Source organism: Populus euphratica, unplaced genomic scaffold, assembly GCF_000495115.2.
Source record: "Populus euphratica unplaced genomic scaffold, PopEup_1.0 scaffold251.1, whole genome shotgun sequence".
NCBI classification, from domain to species: Eukaryota; Viridiplantae; Streptophyta; class Magnoliopsida; order Malpighiales; family Salicaceae; genus Populus; species Populus euphratica.
Window position 1 is genome coordinate 87848 of NW_011499988.1, and position 14888 is coordinate 102735.

Genomic DNA, 14888 nt, shown 5'->3' on the forward strand with positions numbered 1-14888 from the left:
GGTGTCCGGGCCAGCTTACGCGCACCACGACTAATCCCACGGACCCTGAAATTAATAACCATGTAAGCCTCCAGTGGCCATCATATGAGCAACTAAGAACTCAAACCTAAAACCACATAAAAAACAAACCCTTTAATCTCAAATCCTTATCATTTAACGACCACTTAAATGATTTTGCATTTATTCTTCCTTACACCTAACATTGTGTCCGTCAATGTACATTATTCAAATAATAAAAAAACTGTGTCCCATCAATGTACCTTATTTTCTTTTAAAAATTATGTCTAATTTAAATTTTGATTTGAAATCTACGAGACCCAGCCGGGACAGAGAATCTCCAGGCACGATTTCATTAGATTACCATGGTGGTTTGACTTTTAAGGCAGACCTGATGAGTGGTGGTTTCTATGGATAATTGCAATCATGTTAGAGCTGTTACGGAAATAATTAGGGTTCCGTACGAACATGGTCTGTAATTCAGGGATGGTTATTCTACTCACTGTGACACGTGAAAAAGAGCATTGATTAACAAAAGAAAAACTTTCATTTGAATTTAGTTTATTTATTTATTTATTTGAACTTTGGGTAGGTAAAGTGACGGTTTACTTTAAAATAAAAAATAATTTTTAATTAAAATATATGAAAATAATATTTTTTATTTTTTATATTAATATATTAAAATTATTAAAAAAATCTAAAATTATTAGTTTGATATCTTTTTATAAAAAACAATTTAAAAAACAAAAACAATCATGTTTTTAAACAAATACTTTGTCTAGTTATAATAATAATTATTTAGATTGAATTTAAAAATATTATTATTATTATTATTCATAATTGAATTTTAATGAATAGAGTAAAATATAATATAGTCCACATAATTTTATTTTTTTGAAATCGCTCTTATGAGAAAATAGTACTCGATAATTTAAAATCTTATTTGTTTGTTGAAAAACTTGATAATTTATTTATTTTTTTGAAATCACTCTTATTTTTTTAGGATTCTATAGATGTGATCAAGTAAATATAAAAAAAAACCTTATTATATTTATTTAACTGTGAAAATAATTGTTTTTTAGATTAGAAAAAAAAGTACTATCATTAATATCAATGTAATAATGTTATATTAGATTTAGTAATTCAATACCATAAAATAAGTTTGATACACTTGGAGAAAACTAACGAATCTATTAATATAATTTTATTTTTCGTCCATTTAAATTTGTTACCAAAGGGAATGAATATTTGTGAACACTAAGGGAGTTTTGAGAAAGGGAGGCTTCCAGAATGCTGTATTCTTAAAACAAACACCAAGGAAAAAATGGATACAAATTTTAGTTTTTGGGAAATTATAAAATATAGAAAACCTAGAAGGGTATATTAGAGATAAAATCTTATATGAGGCTTTAATCAGGAAGGTGATATATATATATATATATATATATATATATTACGTGGTAGCTCTTAAACAAATGTGACGACAAGAACAATTAGTAAGATTCAAACTGAGCCACGCACAATTTTTTGAGAAGTAATGGGTAACAAAATCTACGAGATACTTACAGTCTTAAATTTCTTTATTTTTGAAGCCCAGAGAAGAATAAAAGAGAAGTGAAGTAATAATAATAATAATAATAATAATAAACAATGAACGCTAATCGAAATTAATATTTCTTGAAAACATGAAGAGAATATACTCATCGAAATTAATGTCGTAGTTATATGCCGCGACTGTGTTCTTCCATCCATCCCATGCTTCGAGCAGTTTCTCCCGACATGGTAGCGTACAGATGTTGGAAGACTCAGCTTTCATTAAAATCCATCACTGCTGAACCATCATAACTCCCCACTCGTACAGGAGGAGCATATCCCGTTCAATTCCCCCTCGCCAGAATATCAAGATACGCCGACACCTCGCATCCATATCCCTGGTGGGTCCTTCTTCTTCTGTTCTAGTTATGACCCTAATGTCATCTGTGATGGATCCCAATTCTCACGTTTCTCAAAGAGGATTGAGGCTTCTCTTTCACAGGCAGGACGGTGACAAAATGGCGACAAGGATCTCGTTGCTTGCCTAAAAGCATTAAGTTACGACAAGACTACCTCGACATGGTAATATCCAACAACCCTAAAGGATAGTCTCTCAGATCTAATATTCAGGGTTTGCTTGCTAGGAAATGGATCCACAAGTTTCACTGTGAGTAGTTGCATGAAAAGTGAATCCAGAATACAATTTCTACTTGAAAAAAAGGTAGTTTATCTTGGTAAATTATACATCCAGCAGTGCCCTAGTTGGAGACCCTTGGATGAAGTTCTCGGTCACCTTGATTTGAAAAGAAATAATGACACATGAATATGTGATGTATTTGTATTTAATATTTTTTTTTTATTTGCGTGTTCATACTGATTTTGTTTTATTTGAGCATTAATATTTAAAAAATATGATTAATCGAGTATTTTTATAAGCTTATGCTATAAATCAACAAACAATGTAGATCCCGGTATTAGAAATAATCATAATTTTGTATTTTTTAACTTCTTTTTTTCTGATTGTGAAATTAAATTTTTTTTTTGACTATTCTAGATTAATAATTATATGAGTTTATATTTACGTTTGCTGATCATGTGTTAAATCACATATATGAGAATTGTATTTCAATGTGAAGAAGCTAAAACTAAGGAAGGCAGAGTATATGTTACTTGTCTCGCTTTAAGGATTTAAAAAGAAGAAGAAGAAGATGTGTGTAAGTATAAATGATGCATTAAGAAGACTTTATTGATAAATATCAAATTATTATCTTGCTTTAAAAAAAATTATAACATCAAAATTAAAACGACTTCTACTTTATATATATATATATATATATATATATAATATCTATTATTTTTTATATCTATTACAATACAAAAATATATGTCAATACTAGTATATAAATTCAAATCTATCTCTAATTAAGAAAGATATTAAAACATTAATATAATTCTTAAAAAATAGATTAATCTGCTATTTTTCATTATATGCCCATTTATACATCACATAAACCTTAAAATAATATAAATCAAGCGTTTTATATATATTTATTTTATATATATTCAAAAAGGAATTAACTAAAAAAAACAATGCTAGTAATCATGCTAAGATTTGGTGGAGTCTTGAATAAAATCTTTATTCGCATTCACACATTATATATTTACATACATGTATATATGTATACATGTGGTTTTATTCAAATTCTATTTATAACTATTATTTTATTAATTTTTTTTAATTTTGATGATTTATTTTAATGTTTTTATAAAAATTTTATTGATACATTTGTAAGCAGAAATTATCCATCAGAACATTTTATGTGATTAAAAAATCTTGAATTATTATTATTTAATGATTATTTAGGTGCGCAACTTTTTTTTTTTTTTAAAGAAGCTCTTTCTTGGTTTTGCTTACAGAAAAAAACATTAATTTTTCTTAATATAGTTAATTTTTAACTGTACTTAATGATTTGATGAAGGGTAAATTGATCAATAATATAAGAGAGATATATCATGGGAAGAGAGAATTGGTATAATAAGTTTGAGGGATTGAAAATGATAATACAATAAAAGAAGATAAATAATGAAATACATGTCAAACATCAAATTAAATGAGAATCCATGAGTGAGAAATGTATATAACATAGTTTTACATACAAATAATGAAATACATGTCAAACATCAAAATGAGAATCCATGAGTGAGAAATGCATATAACATAGTTATACATGCACACATGAGTGGTTGCATGCATCCACTCCCACACATTTATATACGTGAGATCTTTTATTTTTATTATGCCTTATCTTATACTTTTTTAAATAGGGAGATTCATAAAATTTGTGTTATTCTTTTTCATGGCCACTATTAATATTATTAATATTAAAAAAAGACTCTTTTAAACAAAACAACTCATATAATTTCTATTAATGTCTATACTTCGTATTTTTTATGCACATCATATGTAATTGAAATTCAAAAATAACAATATTACATCAAAATTTGATAAATTTTTAAATTGGACATTTGTTTTTTTATATAAGGGATCCTTGTTTTTTTTCCTTGAATCATTCTTAACTCATTTAGAAGAAATGATTTGTATCTTTTGATAAATAAATAAAAATTAAATTTCTTAGTAAAAAGACAGAATACAATTTTAATTTGTGTCTACATCTTTAATATTTATTTTATATATATTAAAAAGGAATAAAATAAAATAAAAAAATATAATGCTAGTAATCATGCTAAGTTTTAGTGGAGTCTTGAATAAAATCTTTATTCACATTTATACCTTATATATTTACATACATGTATATATGTGCTTTTATTCAAATTCTATTTGTAAATATTATTTTATTAATTTTATTAATTTTGATGATTAATTTTAATGTTTTTATAAAAAAATTATTGATACACTTGTAAGCAGAAATTATCCATCAAAACATTTTATATGATTAAAAAATCTTGAATTATTATTATTTAATGATTATTTAGGTGCTTTTTTTCTTTTTTTAAAAAGAAGCTCTTTATTGTGAATTTTTAACTATACTTATATAAAGTTATACAAAAAACTTTAACAATTACTTTTAGGAGTTAACTCTGTATTTTTTAATTATGAACCACTGAATCTATTCATAAAAAAAAGTAAAAAAATCAAATATACAGTTTGATAATACACCTGTGAGGTATATGTGCTAAGAAAACTAGTGTTTGTCTATATATATATAATAGGAAAACTACTGAGGATTAAATTATAAGACCAAAGACAGTACAAGGAGTTAACAAGATATTGAAAGGTTGGAGGCAGATCTGCAAAAAAGTCTATAAGTTGGGGGACTGATTTGTAGTTATCCTTAAGTAATTGCAGGCAGCCCGCTGGTAACTCAATAGTTATAAGAGACCTCTCTCCTCACTAATGTGTTCTCTGGTATTTAAGGCTAAGCTGAAAGCCTGCTCAAGTTATTCCTCCCTCCTGAAACCTGGTTGATGCGTGCATGCCTCCTCCGCAAATCATCATTCCTTATCTGACACCTGAACCCATCTTCAGTCTTGTCACCTGCATGCGAGTTCTGCTGTTTTAATAAACTAAATAATTGATAAAACAATTGGATAATACTAGTTTCTTTGCCCGTTTTACCTGTAAATTGAATATTTTTTTAAACTTATTTTAAATTATAATAATCTTATAAAACAATTAAATGAATTGTTAATATTAATTTAAAATCATTTAAATATTAAATAATAAAATTAATAAAAAAATTAAGTAGAATTCAATCAAAAAAACTTTTAAAAAAATTATTTAACATTATTATTAAACAAGAATTAGTATGTCAATTTTGAAATTCCTAACATGTCTCGTTATCTAACTCAAATTTAAAATTAATATATGTCAATTTTGAAATTCCTAACATGTCTCATTATCTAACTCAAATTTAAAATTAATATACATGTAATTGATTTTATATGATAGGATAAGTTTAAAAACAATTTAAATAATTAATAAATCTGTAATTTGATAAAAAATTAGTTTTAATATCCTCTAATATAATCAAAATTGTATTTATTTATCGAGTTTTGAAAAATTAGTCACAGTAGCAATTAACATCCTTGCAAAAAAAAAAACACAAAAATTATATAATTGTTTACATATTTCTCATTATTCATTTAATAACTAAAATATCTTTATATTAAATATTATAATTTTGTTATAAAATTAAAACAACCCTATCTAGTCCCAAAAATCTAGCCAAACCCAATAATCAAACAATGAAATGACCAATTTAGCAAAGATAAGAGCTGTAACATTTGATTTACGTGAATTATCAATCTGAAATCATCCTATAACACTATAAAAAATCATATGCACAACTTGAAATTCTTGTGTTCTCTTTGCTAGAAGATATGGTGCCAAAACCCATAATTGAACACATACAATATCTAAACTAAGATCTACATCCAGTAGCCCCGACCTTTCCACCTCCCACAAGCATCATAAAAAAAGGGGCAATAAATCAATTAAGACACAATTGTTGCAAAAACTTGATTCGCCCAATTTTAAGGCAAGAAATCCCCTCGAAGAGTATCCAATTATATTTTAAAAACAAGGCACTTCCACCACTTCATTTGCTTCAAAACCTCAGACCCATATAGCCAACCTTGAGTTTTTCTCGACTCCCTTCCATTCTATACATTCATCCCCTCCTTTCAAGCAGCCTTCACAGCTTTATAAAGTCTCCCCCGAGCCATCTTTTTTAGTGGGATCAAATATTTTAGTGTCAAAACCCAAAATTAATGAATTTTTTATTAATTGGACATGCTCATGTATCAATACTATATTTTTTTTAATAATTTTAGAAATGTATCTCCCATATCAACATATACTATACGACACCAAAATTGCAGACATATCCACGCTTTCAATATCGTGAAAAGCTGACTTCAAAATTGGTTGTAAAACACACTTGTAGTCCACAAACAACATGAAAATTTAAAATTAATTTTTCAACCAGAGAAATTTTTTTTCCCACTCCAATTCCAGGGGAAAACTCCGTATGGATGCCGTGTCGGCTCAACCTACTTTAAGGTGAAGACACGTTGCTTTCACCTCTATTTATTGAGGATTACACTATTATTGCCCTCAAGGTCGCTCTTACATGAAGCAATCAAGATCCCTGACCTTTTTGCAAACTGCCAATTCCTAAGCTTTAGCTTCGAAATCCTAAAGGTCCTTCGATCGATCTTTTAGGTTAGCTTTTCAGGCATGTAGGAGGCAACTAGGGTACTCGTGCTCTTAATATTTCGGCTGGTTGACTTTCTTGCACATCGATCTTCTTTAAAAAAGCCTGTACAAAACACTTATTAAAATAATAATTGACATTTATGATTAATTCACTTTTTAAACCTTCCAATTTCAATAATTATTTATCAATCAATCTCAAAGTAAGAGTCTAAGAACATAATAGCATCAAACACGTCATTTACATTTATCACAAAAAAAGTAAATTCAATATGATGACGGTTCAATGTTTGTTCACAGCATGATGGTTCTTTTTTCTTTTTCTTTTTTATAAGTGCTATGTTATATTAAATCATAGTATAGACTTCAATATATCACAATTTTATTAAACCCATGTAATATAGCACTTATTATAATGACATTTTTTTCATTAAAAAAGAACAGAAAAGGAAAAAACTAATTTACTTTTTTTTTACCCCCCATTATAGGGTAAGCAAATATAAGAGGGTGATCCACTGTGAATTTGATTGGACCCAAGGATAGCAAGGGCCCCCTGCTACCCTCTGGGCCTCCACCATTGCTTTGCTGAGTGGATAGGTATACCATGCATAATCTGGCATCAAGCCCCTCTAGCTAATAAATTTAGTCCCTGCACGAAAATAAAAACTTTAGTATGGTCGGTATTTGGAGACATAATATATGAGTGAAAAACTTCATTCAGAAAATGAACGAAGAGAAAACTACTGAATGTATAATTCCCTTGTCATGAGAAAAGTGAAAGGGGAAGTGGGTTTGTTCAGTAACAAAAATCCAGTTTTCTTTTTCTTTTTTAATTTTCTCTACTTTATTTTTCAATAAAAATATAAAATATCTTCATTAGTTGAGAACTGGGAAGAAGTTTTTTTTTTTTAAAAAAATATCAAGACCAACTATTTTTCTTCAAAATGCAAAACCATAATTTATAATAATCCTTTTACTTAATATTTTACATTTGTAATAATCTAATTATAAGATGTTATTTTTAATTCAAGTTAAAATTCTTATAATTAGATATGAAAATAAATATGAAAATGTTAAAAGATAATCTCAATGTCTTACTTTACTAAAAAAATGTTTGTATATAAGAAATATTGTATTATTCATCAATTTATTTTATTTTTATTTGTAAAACAATGAAAAACTTGTAAAGAAAAAGTATAAAGAACTTTAAAAATGTGTTTTTCAAACTCGGTTTTCTAGTTCTCTAAATGGAGAAATAACTAAATTATAATTTAACCCTTGTTGAATCTTGTTTTTTTAAAATATCTATTGTTTTTTATCCTCTAAATTTCAAGATTTCCCATTTACAGTTTGAAAAATTCTTAGAAAAAAACCAACATAATAGGGATTTAGAGAAAATCCAAGATGTTTTAATAGAAAACCAAATTGTTCATCAAGAATCAAGAAATTAAATTATTGGTTTTCAAAAATGTAGGACTATGATATTTAAAATACGGGAGCATCGAACAGTCTTCCCATTAGCCTTTGCGATCTCCTTGAGTGCCTTCAGTGTCCAATTCCAGATTGGCACCCCAAACGGAACCATTAGCTCCCAAAGGAGAGAAAGCATTCACAATGATGTTATTGTTCTTACAAAACTCTACTAGTTTCTTCTGCTGCCAAGCAGGGTTTACCTCCACATGAACTTGCAAGTTATGAATTTTAGATTATCAATCATCACCTGTCCATTGCTCATCACGCGCTCGCTTGATTTACTGAAGAAGGAATAGTGGCAGAAGCAGGAGAAATTGCTGACTCCAATGGACTTTTGTCAAACCAAGTCTCTAGCACTCTTCCATGGCTGCCCACACGGATTTGAAGTCCATCGGTTGAAGGTTCTCCTTTGGTATCGGGTATTCATACCTTCCTGCTGCGGAGCTGATGGGGTGGTGACTAAGGTAGAGGTCTAGGTACTTCAACTGGAAATCCCTGCTTACGATAGTCACTAAAATATTTAAGTATTTTAAATCAAAGCAAGAACAAGTAACAATAAGCGTGTCAAGCTAATTGATGTGCTCTAAAACGATACTAGAAGGCAGCCAAGTTCCTCTAGTGATGAAATAATTCAAAAATATTATGCAAGTTTTTGACCACCATGCAAGAAATTGATGCAATATGCATAGTTGCATACACAAAAAAAGTTGAATTTCCAAGCTACATCAATAATATAATATATACTATCAGTTTTATTGTTTTCCGCCTCCCCATGTATTTCAAAAGTATTCGACGACCATCAAAGATTTTTACTGAAGGAATTCAGCAACAGGCAAGGGAGCTACTTATTAATCAAGAGGTTTGCTCACTAGAGCTGGAGAGACAATGAGATCAGCATGTGCATCACTAGCCATAACTTGGAAGTCACAAACAGTTCCTCCCGTGACCTAACGAGGCCAGGTCTAAGTGCTGCTGCCAATGTTTCTCCCACAACCTTTTCAGTTCCTCCACCAAATATAAAGCTTGAAAAAATTCCAAATATTTTGCACAACCTTCGATAGGATTTGGCAAAACTCCTACCTACAACTTCAATAAATTAACTTGAAGTTTCCGCCACTCCATGCAAATGCATGAAGCGCTCTCTTATTTCATGAGCTTCAGAATAGAGTATTCTGATGAGTACACTTTGAATTTATGTCTATTAAATTTATTTATTAATATAAATAAAATAAAATATAATAAAAATACATATAAATATAATTCAATAAAAAAAAAATTACGCAAGACCAAATATATTATAAATATTATTTAAAAATAAATACAAAAAATCTTCAAAAATTAAAAGCAAACAAAACAATTTTTTAATAAAAAAAACCTTTGTTAAAAAAAAATCTACAAAACTTGAGGCTTGTGCCACAAGAATGGAATAAACTGATAAAAATAAAATTGATGATAACCCACAAAACTAATGTTTTCTTCGGAAAAAATAATGTAGAATGAAAAAATAATAAAAGAAAATGAAAAAAAAGATGCCGAACTATATTAACTTTATAAACTCATTACTTATGTTATTAGATTCGAAGCATGACAAATAAAAAAAATCACAAAGCCCAATCTCCAATAAATTAAATGCCAAAGGACAAAACCAGAAAAAAATCAATCATACAAAAAATTATAATTAACAGAATAAGGGTGAAAATTGAAATAAAAAATAAATTAGAGGACATAAAAAATTTAAATTGGAGGGTTAAATTGAAAAACAAATAAAGAAACATAAATTTTTAACAAAAGAGCCAAGGAAAAAAAATAGAAATCAAAAGATTAAAGACCGAATCGAAAAAAATTAATATATGAAAAATTTTAATTTAAGAACTAAACTGAAACACAAAAACCTTTTATAAAAAGCCTAAAAGAAAATAAGCAATAATACACATAAGGACTAAAATTAAAAAATTAAAAGAAAACAGGATCAATATGCACTTTCTCATGAAAAGATACATAATCAGGAAGAAGACATAGTGGAACTTTCAAAGACACAACAAAAAAGCATGTTTGATCATTAGATGATATCGCATACGCTATCTAACAGGCACAAACACCACTTGTGTGCTGGCATAAAATGAGCATGCATTAAAAATCTTTTTTTTTTAAATAAACCATGAACCATGTATGTAATGAGAATGCGCTCTATAAGCTTGAGAATTAAAAAAACAAATTGAAAGAACACAAATGTCTCTAGATACATGTCTTTTTCTTCTTATTATTTGTTTTTTAGTCTTTTTCTAATGATGAAAATGTATTTTTACTCTATTATAAGAAATAGACAATCAAAAAAATTATTGGTTAATAGTTATAGATTTTATTGACTTTAGGGGTAAATTTATTATTCATTGTGTAAAAAATTTAGAAAAAAATTACATACCCCTGAACAATCTTCTAATGACTGATGGATTTTTGGAAAAGATCAAATTACCCTCACTTTTAAGGCTTCCATTTTTCAAACATAAAATAAAATAGTAATTTCACTATAGTAATTTATAGTAAACCTTGTGTCTATTACAATGAAAATCACATCGTTTATGTATCTTGTTATTAGTATGGTAACCTACCTATCTGTCATGGGTAAGAATAGCATATCACCATTGACCATTTAAGTTAGAATTTTGGTTTTTAGTTGGTTAGCACATATATTTGACTAAATGAAATAAATAAATGGTTAGTGGATGAGAGGCAACAAGTTCATTAGTGCAAAATATATGATAAATTAGATTTACTATGGAAAAACATAAAAAGAAAGCAATAGAGAATTTTTTTTATTTTTCATTGTCTCTATTTTTTATAGAAAATAATTTTAAAAATATTTTATCATGTTTTATGTACACCATAAACACAACTTTTTGTTCCATTTATTCTATTATTATTATAAAATTCATATGATCTCTCTCTTTCTCTCTCTCTCTCTTACACACACACTCGATTTTTGTAATATAAAATGCATATTATAGTCTATGAAATAATACTTTTAAATAATACCTTTTCCTTTAAAATGTTTAATACATTAGTCCCTTTTCCTTTAAAATGTTTAATACATTAGTCGCAGATCGATTCTCTTAAAAGAAATAATAATAAAAAAAAGATAAAAGATAAAATCATTCCCTCTCCCTTTCTATGGCTTTTCGCTTCATAGTCTCAATTGACGAGGTTCATTTTATAGCTTTTATGTATGTATGTATGTATGTTAAAACAATCCAAGTTAACACAAAAGAGATACGAACATAAGAGAAGAGGCTAGGGTTTTCACTTATTGATTTCTTTTAAAGTCATAGTTTTAACCTAAATACAAAGAGATTATATATAGATAAAACTAAAAATACTATTATAATCTAAATAAATAAAATAAGATAAATGTATTTCTTAACATTTTCCTTCAAACTCACAATGTGACAGTCATAAGCATCGAAAGTTTGCTAACTAGAAAACAAAAACGCGTAATGACATGTGACTTAGTAAAGAAATATGCAATATGCAAAAAAAAAAAAAACAAAAGACAAAGTAATGGTGTCATACTTGAGATGATAACGAGTAAGATAATAATTGATCTCAATGTGTTTAGTTCGTTCATCAAAAAATGAGTTATGAGTAATCTGAATAGCACTTTAGATGTTACAATACTTAGGAGTAAGATGAGATAGAAAAAATCTCATATTAGCAAGTAACCAACATAACCAAATAATCTCTTCGGTAGTAAATGGCATAACATGATATTATGCTTTGTTTGAGGATTGAGAAACAATTGATTGTTTCTTACTCTTCCAAGAACTAAAAGAATCACCTAAAAAGATAGATAAACCATTAACAAACTTGCAAGTCATCAGTTCAATGTCATGATCAGCATTATAGTATGAAATCAACTTTAATGAATAGATGGGTGAAAGTAAAGACTCTGAAAGACTGTACCTTAAAGATGTCATAAAATATAAAGAACTTTGAAAGACTATACTTATTCCTACACTATTAGTGTAACTTTTTCACTTTGACATAATAAACTTAACTAAACATAATGAAAAAACAAAAACAAAATAAGAATATAAATATGATAAAAGTTAACTAAATAAAGGAAAGGAAATGAAAGGCCTAAACTTAATATTAATGAAAGCAAAACATAAGCAACACAAAGAGAGAGCATGATCTTGATCTGGAAACCAAGATGCCCAAATGCATGAAAAATATCTCCTTTTATATGTAAAAATTGAGAACTATTGATTTAATAACTCATTGATGAGTGGATGACCAACTCTTAACTTGGTGACAATCTTTATCTTTTTTTGTTTGCCCAAAACATCATTGATAACATTAAAATTTAAATTAGACCTCTATGTGAAAGTTGTAGGAAATTGTCTCAGCTTTGCAGAAAAAAATAGAGGCCATTTGGACTCCTACAACTTTAGATATGGGCTGAACACTAAACAATTTCCAAGCTGCAGGATAGATTCATTCCTCTTCATTGTTGCTACAATTTGGACTTGAAAATGACCTTATTAAAATTAGAACTCCACGTGAAAGTTGTAGGCCTATGTCTTACCTTTCCATCCATATAAAGTACACTTAAATATAAGATCTACAACTCCAGATATGACCCAATTACTAAACAGTATTCCTTTATGGACTGCACCAACATATCTTTTCTAAGTTTGGCTATCTCTTTGTCCTTTTAATTTCAATACTTCAACTCATTAATAAATCCTTTTATTTATGTAATGGGCTTGTATTTAAGATAAATATTAATCATAAATTAAAAGTATTTTATATTATTAGTTATGTTATTATAAAACATGCTTTAGTTAAGGAGTTATTGATACTTCAAGTGCAAAATGATGATATAAAACCTTGACAAAAATGCACTTTTAAGTTTTAATAAGGTAACCTCTAGGTGAGTAAGCTACCTCAATGCTTAGAAAATATCAAAGATAACCCAAATTCTTAATTTTACACTATCTAGCCATTTTCAAAACTGAAATACCATTAATGTTATCACCAGTAATAATCATGTCATCAACATATAAGGACAAAATAATATGACTTGCATCAGTTCATTTAATTAAAAAAAAGTAGAATCATAACCACTAGAAACAAATTCAAGAAACAACATTACGATATAAAAATTCTTAAATCAAGCACGAGATGCTTGTTTGAGACCATATAATACTTTTTTGAGCTGACAAACATACCCAAGATCATGTGAAACAACAATAAGAGGTGCTATATAAACTTTTTCTTGAATATATTTATTATAAATATTATTTAAAAATAAATATTTTTATATAAAATAAAGCTCATTTGTATAAAATAAAAAAATCTTCAAAATTAAAAGCAAACAAAACAATTTTTTTTTAAAAAAAACTTTATTAAAAACAAATCTGCAAAACTTGAGGCTTGTTCCACAAGACTGCGATAAACCGATAAATAGAAAATTGATGATAACCCACAAAACCAATGTTTTCTTCAGAAAAAATAATGTAGAATGAAAAAATAATAAAAGAAAATGAAAAAAAAAGATGTCGAACTATATTAACTTTATAAACTCATTATCCATGTTATTAGATTCGAAGTAGGACAAATAAAAAAAATCACAAGACCCAATTTTAATAATAAAATAAGGGTAAAAATTGAAATAAAAAAATAAATTAGAGGGCATAAAAAATTTAAATTGGAGGGTTAAATTGAAAAAAGATAAAGAAACATAAATTTTTATTGAATGTTGAAATTGAAAACAAATAAAATTTTAACAAAAGAGCCAAGGAAAAAAATAGAAATTAAAAGATTAAAGACCAAATTAGAAAAAAATAATATATGAAAAATTTTAATTTAAGAACTAAACAAAAAACATAAAAATCTTTTATAAAAAGCCTAAGAAGAAAATAAGCAATAGTACGCATAAGGACTAAAATTAAAAAATTAAAACAAAAAAGGATTGATATGTACTTTCTCATGAAAACACACATAATCAGGAAGAAGACATAGTAGAACTTTCAAGACACAACAAAAGAGCATGTATGATCATTAGATGACATTGCATGACTATCCAAAAGGCACAAACACCACTTGTGTGCTGACATAAAATAAGCATGCATTAAAAACATTTTTTAAAAAATAAACCATGAACCATGTATATAATGAGAATGCGCTTCATAAGCTTGAGAATTAAAAAAAAATGTGAAAGAACACAAATGCCACTAGATACATGTCTTTTTATTCTTTTTCTTTTTTTTTGGTCTTTTTCTAATGATGAAAATGTATTTTTACTCTATTGTAAGAAATAGACAATCAAAAAATTATTGGTTAATAGTTATAGATTTTATTGACTTTAAGGGTAAATTTATTATTTCACTATATAAAAAATTTAGAAAAAAATAACATACCTCTAAACAATTTTCTAATGACTGATGGACTTTTGGAAAAGATCAAATTACCTTCATTTTTAAGGCTCTCATTTTTCAAACATAAAAATAAAATAATAATTTCACTATAGTAATTTATAATAAACCTTGTGTCTGTTACAATGAAAATCACATGGTTTATGTATCTTGTTAATAGTATGCTAACCTACCTATTTGTCATGGGTAAGAATAACAAATCACCATCGACCATT